The sequence below is a fragment of the Rhinatrema bivittatum genome, chromosome 1, assembly GCF_901001135.1.
Source record: "Rhinatrema bivittatum chromosome 1, aRhiBiv1.1, whole genome shotgun sequence".
Taxonomy (NCBI): Eukaryota; Metazoa; Chordata; class Amphibia; order Gymnophiona; family Rhinatrematidae; genus Rhinatrema; species Rhinatrema bivittatum.
The window spans coordinates 435,988,634-436,008,079 of NC_042615.1; positions in this window are offsets into that span (position 1 = coordinate 435,988,634).

The window sequence follows — 19,446 nt, forward strand, 5'->3', positions numbered from 1 at the left end:
TTTGGCCAATGGCACAAAGTGGGCCATTTTTGAGAATCGGTCAATGGTGACCCAAATGACGGTTTTCCCCTCAGAGGGCGGCAACTCCACAATGAAATCCGTGGAAATGTGCGTCCACGGTTCCGTAGGAATGGGAAGCGGCTGCAGGAGTCCCCATGGTCGACCTGGTAATGGTTTTTGCTGGGCACAAGTAGGACACGACTGCACATAAAGCCGGACATCCTCCTTCATCCGTGGCCACCAATAGAACTCCGTCAAGAGCTCCAAAGTTCGGGCAATCCCTGGGTGCCCGGCCGTGAGGGAATCATGTGCCCATGCTAAGACCCTCCTCCTGGAGCGGGCCGGGACTACTGTCTTGCCCGCGGGTCTGACGTCAGAGGCGGCTAGACACACCTTAGCTGGATCCAGAATGTAGCGAAGTGGTTCTGGGGTGTCCTCCGTCTCAGTAGCACGAGAGAGAGCATCTGCCCTTACGTTCTTGGCCGCCGGTCGGTAATGGAGAGTAAAGTTGAAGCGGCTGAAAAAGAGGGACCAGCGTGCCTGCCGAGGGTTGAGTCTTTGGGCACGGCACAGGTATTCCAAATTTTTATGGTCGGTGTAGACTATGATGGGGTGTTGGGCCCCCTCCAGCCACTGGCGCCACTCCTCAAAGGCTAGCTTGACTGCGAGTAGCTCCTTGTCGCCGATACCATAGTTTCTTTCGGCGGGAGAGAACTTACGAGAGAAATAGGAGCAGGGCCAGGTTTTCCCATTCTTGTCGAGTTGAGCCAACACAGCCCCTACCGCCACGTCGGAGGCGTCCACTTCTACCACAAATTGGCGCAAGGGATCAGGGTGTCGGAGGCAGGTCTCCCGTAGAAAGGCCTTTTTAAGTTCCTGGAAGGCTTGTGTTGCGTTGGGGGTCCATTTGTGGGCATCAGCTCTTTTACGGGTGAGGGCCGTTAGAGGCGCCACCAGGCTGGAGTAGTGTGGAATGAAGTGGCGATAGAAGTTGGCGAAGCCTAAAAAGCGCTGGAGCGCTTTCACCCCATGGGGCTGAGGCCATTTCTCAATGGCTGCGACCTTATCCGGGTCCATCTGGAAGCCCGTTGAAGAAACAATGTATCCCAGGAAAGGCAGCGAGTCTTGTTCGAATTGGCATTTTTCCAATTTGGCGTATAGCCGGTTCTCTCTTAGTTTCTGGAGTACTTGGCGAACATGTTGGCGATGAGAGGCAAGATCCTGGGAGTAAATTAGGACATCATCCAAATACACGATAACCGTGGTGTGCAGCAGCTCGTGAAGAACCTCGTTCATCAGGTTTTGAAACACAGCTGGGGCGTTGCAGAGACCGAATGGCATGACGAGATATTCGTAGTGACCGTCTCTGGTGTTAAAGGCGGTCTTCCATTCGTCCCCCGGGCGGATCCGCACTAGGTTATACGCCCCTCGGAGGTCAAGCTTGGTGAAAAAGCGAGCCCCTTGAAGGCGGTCTAAGAGTTCCGGAATCAAAGGCAATGGATAACGATCCCGACGGGTGATTAGGTTCAGGCCCCGGTAATCAATACAGGGGCGAAGGGACCCGTCCTTCTTCCCTACAAAAAAGAACCCGGCCCCGGCGGGGGAGTTGGATGGTCTGATGAAACCCCGTTCTAGGTTCTCCTTTATGTAGGCCGACATAGCCTGAGTCTCTGGCAGGGATAGTGGATAGACCCTCCCACGGGGTGGCGTAGTCCCTGGTAGCAGAGTGATTGCGCAATCAAAGGGTCGGTGTTCCGGGAGTAATTCGGCTTTTTCTTTGGAAAAGACGTCGCGGAAGTCGTGATACTGAGGCGGAACCGTCAAGGGGGTCGTGAGGAGAGGTAGTGTCTGCAGAGGACGAGCGGGGAGGCAGCGATGGAAACACGCTGAACCCCAAGACGTAATCTGAAGCGTGGCCCAATCGATCGTAGGCGAATGTTCCCTGAGCCAGGGCAGGCCCAGGACCACGGGGTGAATAGATTTTTCAAGAATGAGGAAGGACATCTCCTCCCTATGCAGGGCTCCGACTTGAAGCTTCAGCGGGGTAGTGCGAGTAGCGATGACACCCGGGAGGGGGACCCCCTGGATAGAGGAGACTCGCACGGGTGGTTCCTGAGGCAGGACCTTGAGCTGGAGCTGTTGCACCAGTTCTTGGAGGATAAAATTCCCCCCGGACCCAGAGTCTAGCAGGGCTAAGGTGTCAAACCCACCCTCAGGCAGACAAAGGCGTACCGGTACGGTACATGGGGAGTTGGGTGAAACATTGCCTAGAGTTAACTCCCCGCTAGACTCTAGGTTCGGGCGTTTTCCGGGCGCTCGGTACAGCGGGCTAAGAAATGTCCGTTGCTCCCACAGTAAAGACACAGTCTTAGGGCGCGACGGCGCCTCCGCTCTTCAGAAGATAGGGGCCCTCTCCCCAATTGCATAGGCTCTTCTGCCGAGGTGGTCGCGGCAGCAGGCTGGGAAGGTCGGGTACGAGGCGGAGTGACCCTGCGACTGGTCTGTCCCGACGTGGGTCTTCGGTCCCGGAAGCGGCGCTGGATGCGTCGATCCACTCGCCCAGCTAGCTCAATCAAATCTTGAAGATCGTCAGGCAGGTCCCGGGCTGCCAGTTCGTCCTGGAGCCGTGGTGAAAGTCCCTCCAGGAAAATGCCATGCAAGCTGTCTTCGCCCCAAGCCAGCTCAGAGGCGAGGGTCTGGAATTCCATCGCGTATTCTTCCAGAGGCCGATTCCCCTGTCTCAGCTGGAGCAATTCGGAGGCGGCTGTGGAGGCACGGGATGGTTCATCGAAGACTCTTCGAAACGACTTGACGAACTGCACTAGGTTGTTCAGTCTGAAGTCCTGGCGTTCCCAAAGGGAAGAAGCCCAGACCAATGGTTTCCCATCCAGGAGGGAAATGATGTACGTCGTCTTGACTCGATCCGTGGGAAATTGTGCGGGCAGCAGGTCAAAACGAATATAACATTGATTGAGGAATCCTCTGCATGTCTTAGGATCCCCTGAGTACCGGGCTGGTGCGGGCATCTGTACAGGAGTGATGGAACCCATACTAGCCTGAGAGGAAGATGCCACAGGAGCTACTGCGGAGGCCCCCTCCACGCGATCCGCCAGGCGTTGAACTGTTGACATCAAGGTTTCGAGGCAGTTCTGTTGCTGCTGTAGCTTCTGGGCTATGCCCGGGATGGCTTTGAGTCCAGCAAGGTCCGCCGGGTCCATGGCCTTGCAATCTGTTAGCTTCGTGGACCCTTGGGCCGATCGGAACCAGGAGATGGAATACCTAGAGAGGTAGGGGCACCGGTTCCAAACGGGAGGCGGCGAAAGCAGGCTCGCGGACTACCGGGAGAAAGACACGAAGGGCCCTATGCGACCAAGGACCAGGAGATGAAGCTGACCCGGTGGGAGAGGTGCTTCGCCCTGGAAGCCGGTACTCCCCCGAGAGGAGCTCGTAGGAGTCCGGCCGCTGGGACTTAGGCGGTTCACCCTGGAAGCCGGTGTCCCCCCGGGAGGAGCCCGTAGGAACCCGGCCGCTGGGACTTAGGAGATCCCTATCGATGGAGAAGTAGCTCACCAAGCCCGGGTCAGGTGTCGGAGAATCGCTGTCAGCCGGTCCGCGTCTAGAGCCAGAGAAGTCGTTGTCCGCCAGTCCAAGTCGAGATCCAGAGAAGTATCGTAAGCCAAGCCGAGTCGAGAGCCAGAAGACACCGAAGCCGAACCAGGGTCAGAAGCCAAGAAGAACCACAAGCCAAACCGAAGTCGAAAACCAGAAGATCAAAGTGACGAGCAGGAACACAGCAACTGGGAGCAGGACGAACCTGGGAACCTCGTTGCAAGGCAATGGCTTGGCTGTACTGCAGGGTTTTTATACCCTGCAGCGTCTGACGTCACCCGGGAGCTTCCCCTGCCAATTTCCTGTGCTGGCCCTTTAAGGCCAGCTGAGAGACGCGCGCGTGCGTCTAGGGGGCGGGGCCAGCCGCCGAGGAACGCCGACGGATCGGAAGAGGCCGGGACGCGATGCCAGAGGGCCCTGCAGGCCCGAGTGAGGTCGGGACAGGCCGGGGGCGCAGCGCCCGCGGTCCCTGTAGGCCTGGGAGGCCGGAGCCAGCGACGCTACCGCCGCGGGGTGAGTGTCGGTCCCGGGGGCGCCCCGGGATCGCAACATATACTGTACCATTAATGCTCTAGCCTCCCAATACCACCCTTTAACCAGACAGCAAAGGCTTATTACTTCCCAGAGTCCTCAGCATCCAAGATTGAAGTCCAAAATAAAGGTCCAGGAGATTACCAGGCAAGAAGTCTAAGGAGCAAATTAAAAAATCAAGAGGTTTTAATAGGATTTTTGCACATAAAAATAGCAAATGTCGTAACAAATTTTAAAAGCCCATTTACCCACTTAAAGTACACTTACAGACTTTTCATAGGCGCATGCGCACGCCTCTTCAGCAGATTTAAAGGGCCAGTGGCAGGAAAAGCCCCATGACCCCAACCGATGGCATCATCAGTCTTCGTCTGGTTCAACCCTATAAAAGGGTTCTGCTTCATTCCCTCAGGGTCTTTGGATCTGTCTTCACAGTGGTCTGTGGTCTTCCTTCTGGTCCAGGTCCTCCATGGTCTTCCAGTGTCTTGATGGCTCTTTGTTTCATGTTCATGATGTTCCTGGTCTCCTTCGTCCTGTTGTTCCTGGTCTCTTTCCTCATCAGACCTTCTTCATTGCTTGTTCCTTATTCCTGATGTTCCAGATGTCTTAATGACCAGTGGTCCTGATGCTCCCTGTCCTGATGTTCCAATGTCCTGATGTTCCAGATGTCCCGGTATCCACATATCCCTGATGTCCGATGTTCCAGTCTGATTCCATCTTCCTCATCTCCAGCTCTTCGTCCAGTTCCCAGATTCCATGTTTGTTCACCTTCCCTGGTATGCCACCGTCGTGGTCCATGACCAGCCCATAGGCCTACCTTCTCATCTGCAGCGCAAGGCCTACCTTCTCTTCTGCAGCGCAAGCCTCCAGGAGGCTCCTGTTTTTAATCCTAAGCATCTGAATCCTGAGTCTGGTATCTTGTCCCGGTCTTTAGAGTTCCTTGTGCCTGCTTCCGTCCATGCCCAAGACTCTGCCAGAACCGGCTCCACTTCAGTGTGGTCCGTGACCAGCCACCGGTGGCTATGTAGGGTGTGCCTTGATGCAGGCCTCTCCTGAATCTTCATCATGTCCTGGCTTCAAGTTCCACTGCTTCTTCTGGAGTCTGCTTCACCTTCGGCGTGGTCCGCAACCAACCATGGATGCCTCTTTAGGGCGTACTGCATTGCAGCACTCACCCAGTACTTCCTCCTGAATCCTGAATCCTTGTCTGAGACCTCCAAGTATCCTGAAACCCTGTCCAAGCCTCCGAGTATCCTGAAACTTTCTCTGAGTCTTCTGAGTAACCTGCGTCTACGTCTGAGTCTTCTGATTCCTGTCTCGTCTTGTTCCTGCCCTCAGCCTCCGTCTGGCATCACACATTTGTCGTTCTCAAGCGGCGGGTCCAGAAGGGCTATTGAGTGGCTGGAGGGCTACTCCCAAGACCAGCATTGCATTGCTGTGTCTCATTTGTGCTTGTAGGTCCAATGGAGGACTGAGCCTGCCTTGTTCCAGTTCCAGATGCCTTGTCTTCTGTCCAGCCTTGGTTCTTGCTCCGCCCATGCCTGTACTTGCTCACCTCTCACGGGGCTCCTCTCTGAGCCGTGCCATGATCCAAGGGCTCACAATCTCCCTTGAGAAATTGACCGCGCCCCCACTGGGCTATATCCAGCACCATTCAGGGTCCTGCCCTAGCCTGGCCAAATCAGAGTTCCTCAGTGGTGTGTCTTAACCTTCCTGAGGAAGAATCCACCATCTATTGAAGCTACTAGCTCTATGGATTAACAGGCTAATTCCTACTCTTAGCATCCTGAGGCAGCTGGTCCAAGATTCTGAGCTAGTGCCACATCAAAAGTCTATTAAGAACAACAATCTGAATTAAAAACAAAAAGGAGAAAATTGTGATGCATCTTCCTAGGGTAATGTGTAAACTGAGATAACAGACCTCCACAGAGGCGGTAAGGATCCTCTGTCCAAATCTAGGGGGATGGCCTCCTCTTGCTGCTGCTTTCAGAGCAGTGCATGAGCATACAGGAAGATAGACATTGAAAAATGACTCACTCCAGATGTCTGCAATGAAAATCAGAAGGAAACATGTATAAAACAGAAAAGAAGGCATCACTTTTAACTATACTTCTAATAGGGGGCATCTATTTTCTCCCAATAGCAAATCACTGATGGCATATCTTGTTTGCAGAACAGAGGTTCTTTGGAGAGGCTTCTGAATGCTAAGTCTAGTGAAAGGAAAAGGAACTCAAATTACAGTTACACTAAGAAACAAGAACAATTAATGCAAAGGAAAGATTCATAGGAGAGACGATACATATATGAAATCCATTTTCTTATCAGAGGGCTGTAGAGATTCCATTTTCTCTTCTTGCAGTGACTTTGAGGATGGAGGATATTCCCTTGGCTACACTTCTCTTACCCCTTTGTCCCTTGTCTGGGCAGTGAATGAAGGTGAAAACTATGGTGAGGACAAGGATTATGTAGAAGATTCAGCGCTACCAGAGAGTACACAATGTTTTGAATAAAATATAAGGGTGCCGTACAATAATTTGCTTAGAGAGTGAATCCCTGTCCAAGGATCTGACTTTCCTGAAGGGTAACTAAGGAAATTGGATAGGGGGTAACACGCTTAGGGGCTGCTAGTGGAAGAAGCAGAACATTGGGCTCCTGATTCCTAGTCTCATGTATTAATTACTAGGATGTGCACTATTTGCAACAGTGTTTGGAATATAAGAGAAATCCCCTCAAACACACTATCTGGCATGACCTGTGTGTCATGGTTTCATCTGCTGTGCAGCCTCACCATGCCCTGATTCTGCCTACTATACCGCCCCACCAGCAGAGGTCTCCAGTGAGCTCTGCTCCTATTAACCCACACCATATCCTCACTGGCCACATGATCCAGCCTGTGGTACAGTCTCCACTCCACCAGAGGTCCTCAGTGAGCTTAACCTCCAGCCTTGCCAAGCTTCTCCTCACTGCTCACACAACACCCAAGCTCCAGACTCATTTAACCCTACCTTACCAAATACAATATGACGCTTCATGGAGTTACTCTTGTCTCTCTGAACTCACCTCTCTAGTCTTATACCTTGCCTTGTGGCTTCCGGGCCTTCTTGTTCCTTGCCTTATGGTCTACCCTAGGCCTTATCTTGCTTTGTGGCCTCCGGGCATACTTTAGTTTTGTTTCCTACCTTGTGGCCTATCCAGGCCTCTCTATACCTAGATGCTTTTGGGCCTCCAGCCTTGCCACATTTGAGCTTCTGTGTGTTTTGGTCCATTTTGTCTTGCCTAGTCCTTGTTCAGTCTTGTCCTAGTCTGTCTTGACCAGTCTTGTCTATTTGATCTTGCCTAGCCAAGCCCAGTCCTGTTCTTGGTATTTACTCCCTCAGTACCTTGTCTTGCCTCAACCAGTATCTAATTCCAATTCTTGTCTTGCCTGTGTCTCTCTCCCAGTCCGTGCTCATTACCATGCTTGTCTCTGTCTACTCAGCCTCAATCCTTGTTCTGTGTCCAGCATCAATATTATGTCCAAGCCTTGCTCTACCTTGTTCCAATTTACCCAGGACTCATCATGTTGTACTGTCGCGGCAAATACCTACTGGTGTCCAGAACCCAAGGGCTCAACCTGCAGGGGAGGGGGCCTGGTTAGGCAGAAGACCTGCCTTTGTCCAGTCCAGTGTCCTGCCTTGCAGTCCTGCACAGCTCCTGGGGTAGTGTACCCCAATCCCAGTAACTGTGACACTTTGAATACAGTGCTCCACACCCATTTGAATCTCGGATATTAACGTAAGCTAAAAAGAAATTACCAGATTTGAACATGTACAATGTTAGGATAGTGTTTACGATATTTTCTGCTATGTTAAAATCAGCACACTTGTATGTTTCTCCTAGAGATTCTGTAAGTCCTAACATCGTTCAGTCTCATATGGACTGCTCAATTTACATGCAATGTTTTATTTTTCTAATTGCATGAATTTATATAAAGATAAATGGTACAGAAAATGAATAAACACCTAAACATGTACTGCATTTCATAGAATGGCTTTTTCCTTCATTCAATGCTTTTATTTATGTGTAATCCTGATATTGGACTCAGAGGCCCACACCAAAAAGGATGGATCCTAACTGCACAGTTCTCACTACCCACATATCTTTCTGAGAGTCCAGGATCCCCTGTGGGATTGAGCTTCAAGGCCCTTTGCATTATTAATCCATGCCCCTCTCTGTAAGTTGCTTGTTCTGATTCTTGTAAACAGTAATAATATTCTGCTGACATAGGCGGCAGCAATAATCACGCTGCCTATCTAGGTTCCAACTCAGTTTTACTGATAGGTTGCAAAAGTGAATGGATGACTTCTTTACCAACTCAAAAGGGAAAACAATCCAACAGATTTCCACAACTTGAAGCTTAATAAATTTGTTACCATTCTTTTTCTAGCAACTATTTCTATAATTACTTCAGCTAATCCCTTGAGTAAAATGACTACTTACTTTCTCTTCACTCTTCCCGGTTACTGTTGTCCCAATTACTCTTCAGCTCCTCCCATGGGAATAGAAGGACAAAGGTTTATCCCAAATTACTTAGAAAAATCACAACCAAAATCCCATTTCTCATACCTTTCTGTCACAGAGTGTGAGTACTTTGGGCTGTGATGAGATTGGTACTGCCCAGCTGGTGAACCAGCTAGGCTCCTGCCGACAGCAGGCAGTCACTCTCACGCAGGGACAAGGGCTAGGTTTCATGTGTACCAGCCTCTTCTCCCACAGGTTGAGCCCCTGGCTTTGGGGCCAACAAGACTTAGGTTTGGTCCTATAGAGCACAGTAAAGCAACATTAATAACCAGGCCAAGGTCAGGCCAGGCAGAGATCAGACAAAATCAGAATTCAGGCCAGGGTCAGGTAACTAGAAGACACTCTGAAAGGCAGAGGCAAGGGCTGGAAGAGACAAGACATAGACAAGCAAGACAAGGACTAGAACAGACAAGGCACATACAGACAGGCAAGACAAGGTCTAGAACAGGGCAGGACAAGGAGCAAGACTGGAAAACAAAAAGCAGGAACTTAGCAACACACACTGCAAGCAAGGCATAGCAGGGGACCTGCTACTGAATATTGAGGTACTGGCTGGTGGAACTGAGCTTTCTTATATATCACAGTTGGGATGACATCATCATTCAGCACCCACAGGAAATGCTGACTGCATGGTCTATAAAAGGGCTACAGGAAGTGCAAATAGTTTCAACCAGGCCCTAGGATGCAGCACGCTACAGAAAGCTCTACCAGAAGCACTTGAGATAAGGGGTGTTACACTTTCCCATAGTCCTCACTATCCTTCACGCTCCACTTTGTGGCATCTGATGGGCACCTTATCACACATTCTCTTCTCTGATGAATATTTCTGAGTTCATTCAGAATTCTTACACCATACTTCAACTTCTTCTCCCTGGAAATAGAAAAGGAGTCTATTGTTCTTTATTGATACCTCTTATTCTCCCAAAAGGCAATGCTCCTCTCCTCAAACCAGCAACAGTTGAGCACCTGGGCTCTAAATTGCTCAGTAAAAGAAAAAGGAAAAATATTGTTCAACAGGGCAACACAAAGAGGCAAGAAGGGTGGAAATAACTTCTGGCAACTGAAACAGTTACCAAAACATGGACAAAACACTACAGGGAACAGGTATGTGTAGAGAGACTCCAGAGATCTAACCAGAAAATAATCAGCATTGGATATGTTGTCCATTAAAGGTTAACTCAACCTTTCAACTAAATGTCCAACTGAAAATCCAACCTAAGATCCACACTCTAAAATGATGGCAAGGATTTATAAAGCCCTATGTACCATACATAAACTAATACATGATGAAAAATCGGACTGGCTAAACACAGCATTATGAGTACACGTCCCACACAGAGACCTTCGATCAGCATACAAAGCCCTCCTAACCATTCCTTCAGTAAAGACAGCGAGACTAACCCAAGTGAGAGAAAGGGCCCTATCTTTAGCAGGCCCCACACTTTGGAACACAATGCCTCTAGAGATCAGATTACAAAGAGATCTCAAAACCTTTAAGAAAAGTTTAAAAACATGGCTTTTTAAACAAGCATTTTATAAAGAGACTGAAGAATAGAAAATATACAGGAATAGGCAGAAGAGCACCAGCACACAGCACTATTCTATGAATGTACATTATAATAGTCTATGAGCTCTATATCACAATAAACGTAATTATAAACACTATGAATATGAATTTTACCCGTGAACAGTACCTTACAGTACACCTGGTCTTGACCTACTTCATTAAACAATCAATTGTCTTTAACGATATATTGTAACTGAACCTTTTGTGGCACCTGTTAGAATGTACTGTAGTACACATTCACCTATATTAATTTATGTGCCTACATGTAAACCGTTGCGATGGTATATAACTTAGCGACAGTATAGAAAATATTTTAAATAAATAAATAATGGTTCTGAGCACACCATCTTCTTCTCACATGAGGGAGCAACACCCAAACCTCTGCTTATACTAACTCTCTGTGCCTGCCTCCCCCTCCAAGTAATTTGGTTCAGTCCTTCTAGTAAGGAAACCAAAGGTTCCTTTTATGTGAATTGCTTATTTCAGGCCGCTCTCTGAGTTCTGGAAGCTAATGAAAGGCTGAGGGCCTGGCTATGGGAAACAATACCTCAGTCCATTTGGTTAGAATCCCCACAGATTGACTTATGTCTGTAAAAGTGAGGTCTTGGTTGCCTCCTGCAGTAGCTACCTGTGCCTCCATTATCAAGCATGTGAAGGCATAACGTGTAATATATGAGTTGTTCTTCCTGAAAATTCAAAAAAGATTTAATCCTTTATGAAAGATGAATTTGTATTCATGCTATTTTGAATCTTTGTACTTCCATAATTTAGTCCCTGTGAAAGATAAGTGGCATGGCTAAAGCTTCAACATTTTATTTTTTTCAGTTGATTTATGTTCTTCATATCTACAATGTATACAAGGCTGACTTCCATTTCCCTATTTCTAGAGATATACATCTACTGCCTGAATTTTCTACTGAATCATATGTTTCACAGCAAGTAAAGTTGAAAATATTTACCAGGAGAGCATGCTTAAGGTTAGAATTTAATCAACCATTCTAAACTTCATAACCTTCTTCCATGAGTACGTTAGTGTGAACATGCTCTGCGTGGCTATAGCTATTTAACTGGGTGCATTTTTCTCTTTCGAAAATTGACTGTAATGTATGCAGGCTAAAAATGTATGCAGGCTAAAAGTGCCCATGTACATTGCAAATAACTACCATTTGCTGGAACTGAGGAGAGAAGCGCACCAGATTATCTGCCACCAGATGCTGATATCATCTTTGTGTCAAGAGGCCTACAAAAGGAGACACCCTGCAGTGAGGAGCGAGCCGACTGTCCAACCGTTTGCCAGACCTGAGAAGAGAAGCGCACCAGAACATTGGTTGCCCAATGCTGACATGATCCTTGTGTTGAGGGCCTACAAAAAGAGGCGACCACACGAAGAAGAAGATCGGTAAACACCAAGGAATTTAATAATATTTCGTAGTAAAAAGCCAAAATAAATTCCTTGGTGTTTACCGATCTTCTTCTTCGTGTAGTCGCTACTTGCAATATTGGATCGGTTTCCGGTTTGTTTCTTTGGACCTACAAAAAGAGGTGCCCTGCAGTGAGGATTGAAATGACTGTTCTACTGTTTGCCGGACCTGAGGAGAGAAGCACATTGGAACATTGACCGCCTGATGCTGATGTCATCCTTGCATCGGGGGACTACAAAAGGAGACACCCTGCGGTGAGAAGCGAGCTGATTGCCCTACCGTTTGCTGGACCTGAGGAGAAAAGTGCACCAGAACATCAACTGCCCGATGCTCACACCATTCTTCTGTTGGGGGCCTTCAAATAGAGGCGCCCTGCAGCATGCTGCCCCCGGTGTGCTGAAGCCATGCTCCAAAGGGCCGCACCACTTATGCTGATTTTTTATGATCTTCATTTCATCTAAGAATGGGAAGAAAGAGGAAGGGGAAGATCTTCTGCCCACCTCAAGCTTCAAGCTCAACTCCTATTAGTGGTCCCATGGATTGTCATATTATTTCCAGCTCATCATTGCATGAGACTATGAGTACAGAACTGGAGAATACCTCCCTTTTTCCTGAAGTCAGGTCTCCGCCTCCCATTCTGTCTATCTCAGCTTTGCAACAAGAGGTTATTTCTGATCAGTTTTGTGGGCCAATTCCATCTTAGAAGGCACTGACTGTTTAGTTGATTTTAATATGGTATAGACAAATGATGGGAAGAAGGTTATCTCTATCCCATCCCCAGTGCAAATTTCATTTGGAGAAGTTATGGAGGAGTCAAAATCAACGCCTGCACCTGGGGAGATATCCCTTAAAGATATTTGGAAAGTTATTGTGGGTATAGACTATAAGTTGTCTAATACCGTCACTCAGCTGTGAAATTTTTCTAAGGTTAATGTTAGTAAATAACATGAAATGGATGCCAGGTTTCTTTCCTTAGAGTCAACTATGTCTGCTCAATCTATTTCTTTTACTAATTTGCCATCGGTGTCTAGTGCAGGAATTAAAGATACGATTTTGCTTTACACTAAATGTAAGTCCATTGAAAACAAACTTAGGACTAATAATCTTCGTTTGTTGAATTTTCCTTTTGATATCTAACTCTTATTACATACCCAATAAATAAAAGAGTATCTGGCACTGAGATGGGAGATGTAGATTTTCTGCTCCCTGCCCCTAGTCCAGATCTTCTCTCTATTTTTGCAAACTTCTGACGATAATGTCCCCAGTAGAGCTATTTTTGTTGTTTCTTTTGCATTGACTGTGGATAAAGAAATGTTCTTCAAGCAATACGTTAAATATAAGGAGTCTTTATTTTGTGGTCACAAAGTATAGGTTTTTCCAGATGTATCTAGGGAGACACAGATCAGGAGGAAGCAATTTCATCAATTAAAAACTCATGTTTTTGGTTTTGTCTCTAGATGCTTTGTTGTACTTAAGATTTCCATGTAAGAGTATAGTTACCTACCAGAGAAAAAAGTTTAGTTTTGTAGATCCAATGCACTTGGAAATCTTTTTGTTAGATAAATCCACTTGATAAGGTTAGATATTGGATATATAGAGAGAGACTAATATAGTTTCCTTATTAATGCGGCTCCAATGTGATTTTTTTTTCTTTCTTCTGTATTTGCACCAATAAATTTATTGGTATATTTTCTTATTCCTGTTTATTTCATGTTTCATTGTAAATATGATTTAAATTCAATAAAGAAATAATTGAAAAAAAAACCTGACTATTCAAAATGGCTGCCATAATGTACATGACTGATTTGTTACATTTCCTATCTCTGCTCAACACTGACCCATTCATTGCAGAGATGGGAAATGTGATAAGGACAGGATAATCTGTATAGCCCTAAAGAGGATCCTCTTAAAAAACTAACCAGTTCACACCAAAGTGGTGTTTCAAAACAGAAAACACAATTTACTTAAAAGAATAGAAAATTCAGCATGTACAGAAAAAATATTAATATACATAGTCCAGATTACAAAAATATCAGCAAGACAGTTTAATTCTCGAGACTTACTTAGAAGCGGATGAAATTCTTATGCTGCTTAAGTATTACTAAAAACACTGGAATTGCTTAGTATTGTCCAAAGCCTCTGACTTTTCTGCCCCAAAAGAATTGTAGAGAATCCTCCTTTTGTTTTGCAAAGTTATTCACAGTTTGCAGTTATCAGCTTTTTTTGCCAGTCCTTCCTTCCTTCCGCCCTGGGCTCAGGAACCCAACTTGGATCTGAACCCCCTGGGACTGCACGGAATCCATTTTCACCTTAGTGCCTGGAAGAGAGGCCAACAAGCTCAGCAAGAGGCACACAGCCTGTTAGCTGTCTCTCACTGGCCTCTTGGACCAAGGCTGTCCAGATCCATACAAGAACCTCCAAACACTACCTTCAGCTCCCCCTCAGTAACTCAGAGAGTCGCCATTTATGGTGATAGCCTACTGACTCTCCTTTCAGGGGATGGAGCCTCCTGTCGCTCCTATGAACCTCCTATGTCTGGAATTCTCCCTTTCACACTCATTGGAGGGGTGGAGGACCTAATCCTCTCTACATCTGCATTTACCCTTTATGAATGTTCTCTGATATGCATCCTGGGTTTTTATCTGATCCTCTACAAACAATTATTGCAAACAGAATGTTAGGAATTATTAAGAAGGGATTGGAAAGTAAAACAGAGGATGTCATAATGCCTCTGTATCGTTCGATGGTGAGACCGTACCTTGAATACCATGTGTAGTTCTGGTCACAGCATCTCAGAAAGGATATAGCTGCACTGGAGAAAGTGCAGAGAAGGGCGACCAAAATGATAAGGGGCATGGAACGGCTGCCCTATAAGGAAAGGCTAAAGAAGTTAGGGCTGTTCAGTTTGGAGAAGAGATGACTGAGAAGGGATATGATAGAAGTCTACAAAATCATGAAAGGACTTGAACAAGTTAATGTAAATTAGCTATTTTCTCTCTCAGATAATAGAAGGACCAGGGGGCACTCCATGAAATTAGAAAGCAGCTCATTTAAAACAAATCAAAGAAAAGTATTTTTCACTCAGCGCATAGTTAAACTCTGGAATTCATTGCCAGGGGATGTGGTTTCAGCAGTTAGTGTAACTTGGTTTAGAAAAGGTTTGGATAAGTTCCTAGAGGTTAAATCCATAAACTGATATTATGGTAATTGATAAGCAAAAGTAGCTTGTGATTTATCTAATGTTTGGGTACTAGCCAGGTACTTGTGACTTGTACTAGCCACTGTTGGAAACAGGATGCTGGGCTTGATGGACCCTTGGACTGACCCAGTATGGCATGTTCTTATGTTCTTATGTTGTATTACATTGTATTCTTTACTTTGTATAATTTCATTTAGAAGGCACTTTTCAAAAGCCATATACTCAGGTAAATACCAATTTTCCTGCATAAAAGGGCTTTTTGAAAATAGCTGACTCTCCAAGTGGTTAAAAGCCTGTTCGTTGTCCCACAGCGCTCATACTTTTGCCTGTATTCTGAAAGGGCATTTCTGGGGAAGGGATTTGCTCAAGGCAGGCAACAATACAAATACACAATAGCTTTGAATTTTCAAAACTACACGTGTTATTTTCCACAGAAAAATATTCACAGGAAAAGCAGGTGCAAATCTCTGCGGGTGCTTTTTTTTCCTAGGGTAATTTTCAAATGAAAAGTATGCTCGTACTTTCCCTTTGAAAACTGGTGCAAAGCCTGCGGTAAAAGTACCCATAGACTTTGCGCCTGTGCAGGAAGATATGACAACTGCCTCAGTCATTTATGTGAATTTATTTTATATACAATTTGAAAAAAAATCAACAATATTAACTTATTTGAGAGGATACTACCATCATATTGCACTGCATAGTTTATTTATGTGTAATGAACCACTGGGGTTCATTACCACTGAGTATTGCCCTTAGTTTAACTCCTTTAGCTAGAGACAGAGAGGTGGAGATTGTGGGGAGGCATCCTTTGGTATAGCCATTCTCTTTGATGGTATTGGGATGGCCATCCCCCTGGTAAGGATATAAAAGCAGCTTGCAGCAGTGAAGAAGAGGCAGTGCAGTTTAGGTTTTGAAGTTAGAGGAGATGCAGGAGGATTTTTCCTGTGTTGGGTTTTTTGGGCCTACCTCTGGGATTCAGGCAAGCCTTGCCTGGAGTCTCTTGAGTAAGGTCAGAAAGCTTCCCTCCCGGTCCACTCACTGGCTGGCTAAGTTTGTTTCCAGGGTTGTTTTGGGTTTTTGCATTTTTCTTTGTAAGGAGCCTGCAAGACCCCTAGGGGTTGCCTGGAGAGAGATCACTGCACAGATCTGGTGTTTTGAACTCTGTTTTTGGAAGAGATTTTTGATTAAAAGACCTGGGAGGAAGAGTTTTGCTGCCCCCATCCTGCTCTGGAGTGAGGAACCTCAACAGCTGTGTGTTCTAGTGTGGATCCCTTCCATCATGGAATCCATGTGAGAGTGAGAGAGACAGTGGAGAACTGTGAGTAAGACTAAATTGAGACATATTGAGGACCCCCCCCACTTGGAGTTGCCACCACTGGGGAGAGAGGGAACTGGAACTCTCTACTTGTAAACTTTTCCATTTTTACCAGCTCTGGAGGGGGTTTTCCTGCCCACACAAGCATACCCTGTCCACTGGGGACCCTCATTGGTCCATGCCCCAGAGGGTGAGTGTTTCCCCTGCTCTGGTAGTAAGAGACCCTTGCAGAGAAAGAGGAAGGAGTTGTAAATGGAAAAAAAGGAGGATAAGAACTGTTCTGAACTGTGCCATTAATTCATCTGATTCAGCTTCAGTAAAATATTTCTTTTGGACACTCAGAGTTTCCTGTGTTATTGGCATTGACAGCATTCACAGCAATAGAAGAATTATACTTTTCCCAGGGAAGAGAGTTATATGGGCACCCCTGTCACTCTGGATCTAGAAGGAGGAAATCCTTCCCCCTCCATTAACAAAAGACTGAAGCCCTGAAGAAAAGAGACTTGTTGAGAGTTAGTGTGTGGATCCAGTCCTAAGAGATACACATTTCTATGGCCCCTGTGGTATATAGTAGCCACCCTAAGCAGAGGTTACACACACAACATTGTTTTGGTATCAGCAATCAACATACGCTAATCCTTATGCGATGATTGCAGTTGCAATCTACTAGAACAAACTATAAAATTACTGTAGGACAAACATTTGGCCCTACAAGTTCCATTCAGAAGACCTGAAAGAGGAACTTACGAGTCAATGTTTCCTTCCCACGGAAGATCTGACCTCCATCACGTTTTATGTTGGGAATTTACTTCATCCCAATAGGTCTAAAAATAACAATCTTTAAAGGGCCTATGTGCTAAGACTCATGCACAATTTAGTTTGCAAGGGGTGAATTTTCAAATAGCCCACACTAGTGTAATATACATGGCTACCTTGGCCACAAGTACGTTATGGGGTAAATTTTTAAAAAGTACGCACGCGCATCCATGTGCGCGCACTACCCGGTGCGCGCACATGGACGCGTGATTTTATAACATGGGTGCGCCAATGCGTGCATGTTATAAAATCAGGGATCAGCATATGCAACAGGGAGCACATTAGTGCAACTTGCACGCCCCGATGCCTGCAGCCTTCCCCAGTTCCCTCCCAGTCCGCTCCAATTTAGGGAAGGCCTGGGAGGGAAATTCCCTATCCTCTAGCCTGACATTCTTACCCCTTCCCCTAAACTTCCCGCCCCCCCCCCCCCCTAGCCCTATCCTAACCTCCCAAACCCTTGTCCTACCTTTTGTGCCTGCACTCTGCCGGCACGCAATCCCCCGGCACAGCTGCAAATGGCCGCTGTGCCGGGGGCCTCTAGCCCCACCCTGCCCCGCTCCTGGACCACTCCACTCCTACCCCTTTTCTTTGGCCCCAGGACTTAAGCACGTCCCGGGGATTTACGCACGTAACCGGGCCTTTGAAAATTGGCCCGGCGCACATAAGACCCGGTCACACATGTAAACCCCAGGGTTTACACACGTAAAGCTTTTAAAATCCGGGCCTTTGTGAATATTCAAAAAGAAACCTCCCTATTTGAAAATTAGTATAAAATGGGGTGGATTTTAAAAGCCCTGCACGCGTAAATCCTGCCGGATTTACGCGTGCAGGGCACTCACGTGCCGGCGGCCTATTTTGCATAGGCCGCCGGCGCGCGCAAAGCCCCAGGACGCGCGTAAGTCCCGGGGCTTCGTAAAGGGGCAGGAGGGGGCGTGCCCGGGGGCGTGTCGACAGGCGGGGGTGTGGTGTGTCCGAGGGCATGTCTGGGGTCAGGGGGCGGTCCGGGGTGGGTCTGGGGGCGTGGCTACAGTTCGGGGGCGGGCCAGGAGGGCAGTCCCAAGTCCCCCGGCACTGCGGCCTGTGCCGGGGGATGCCGAGGCAACGCGCGCAAGTTATGCCTGCCTCAAGCAGGCGTAACTTGCACAACAAAGGTGGGGGGGGGGATTTAGGTAGGGCTGGGGGGTGGGTTAGATAGGGGAAGGGAGGGGAAGGTGGGGGGACGCGGATGGAAAGTTCCCTCTGAGGCCGCTTCGATTTCGGAGCGGCCTCGGAGGGAACGGAGGCAGGCTGCGCGGCTCGGCGCGTGCAGGCTGCCGATTTCGCACAGCCTTGCGCGCGCCGACCCCGGATTTTATAAGATGCGTGTAGCTACGCACGTATCTTATAAAATCCGGCGTACTTTTGTTTGCGCCAGTTGCCGAAATAAAAGTACACGCGCGCGTACTTTTTTAAGATCTACCTCAGCATGAGCACTCAAAATGCCCATGTACTCTGCACCAATTTTTTCCCTATGGTCTAATTTTGACTGGGACTTTACCAAATGTCAAAAATGTATACTACTGTTTTACTCACCCAACCTAAGCATGTCCATGGGAGCACCACTTTATACCTTGGGTAAAAGTATGTATGTTGTGCAAGTCCATGTGCTCTTTTAGTTGGATTGAGGGTGAGCAATTTTCAAACATTCCTGTATTCTGGGTAAATTGGTATTTATCCTGGTAAAGGGTTTTTGAAAATCACGCCAGTATGTGCATACTGAAATACCACTTAATGAGGTGATGCACTAAAGTTTAGCATTTGCATGCAAAATAGAAAGCCCACATAGAATGTGAATGCTAACTCAGAAAACTGGAGCTTCTATGCCCTAATTGTGTTTGTGTGCTAAATAACATAAACACACTAAGCAGAGCATGTAGTCATCCTTTCCTCATGGCTCAGCCTCATTTTGCTGCATGCCAGTGGAAAAAAGTCAGCTTGGCCTAAGCGACTGATTCTTAATACTGAGGGCTGAAGGTCAGGTCAGGTCAGGTCTCCTTTTCTAATAGGCTTTCAGAGCTGGACCCAGGAGTGAAGGTGAAAGAAAAGACTTCCCAGGAGAGGAAAATGCAGACCAAAAGCACATGCCTCAAATTTCTAAACTTAAAAAATAGTCCAGTGAATGGCAACAAAATCGATAAAGGCATCCAAAGGCATGGTGGGGAAAGCAAAGGATATTAATAATAATTAAAAAAATTAAACTAAAATGATTGTGCAGGATGTTGATAAGTTTGCTTTTGATCACTGTCAAGTTTTGTTTAAAAATGTTTGTATTTCATATTAAATATTAAAACCAGCTGGTAATGGTATTAAAGGTAGGTTAAACAGATGGATATCTGTCATTCACAGTGTTTAAAATTGCTATATGGTTTGCAGGCTTTTAAAATCATTTAAA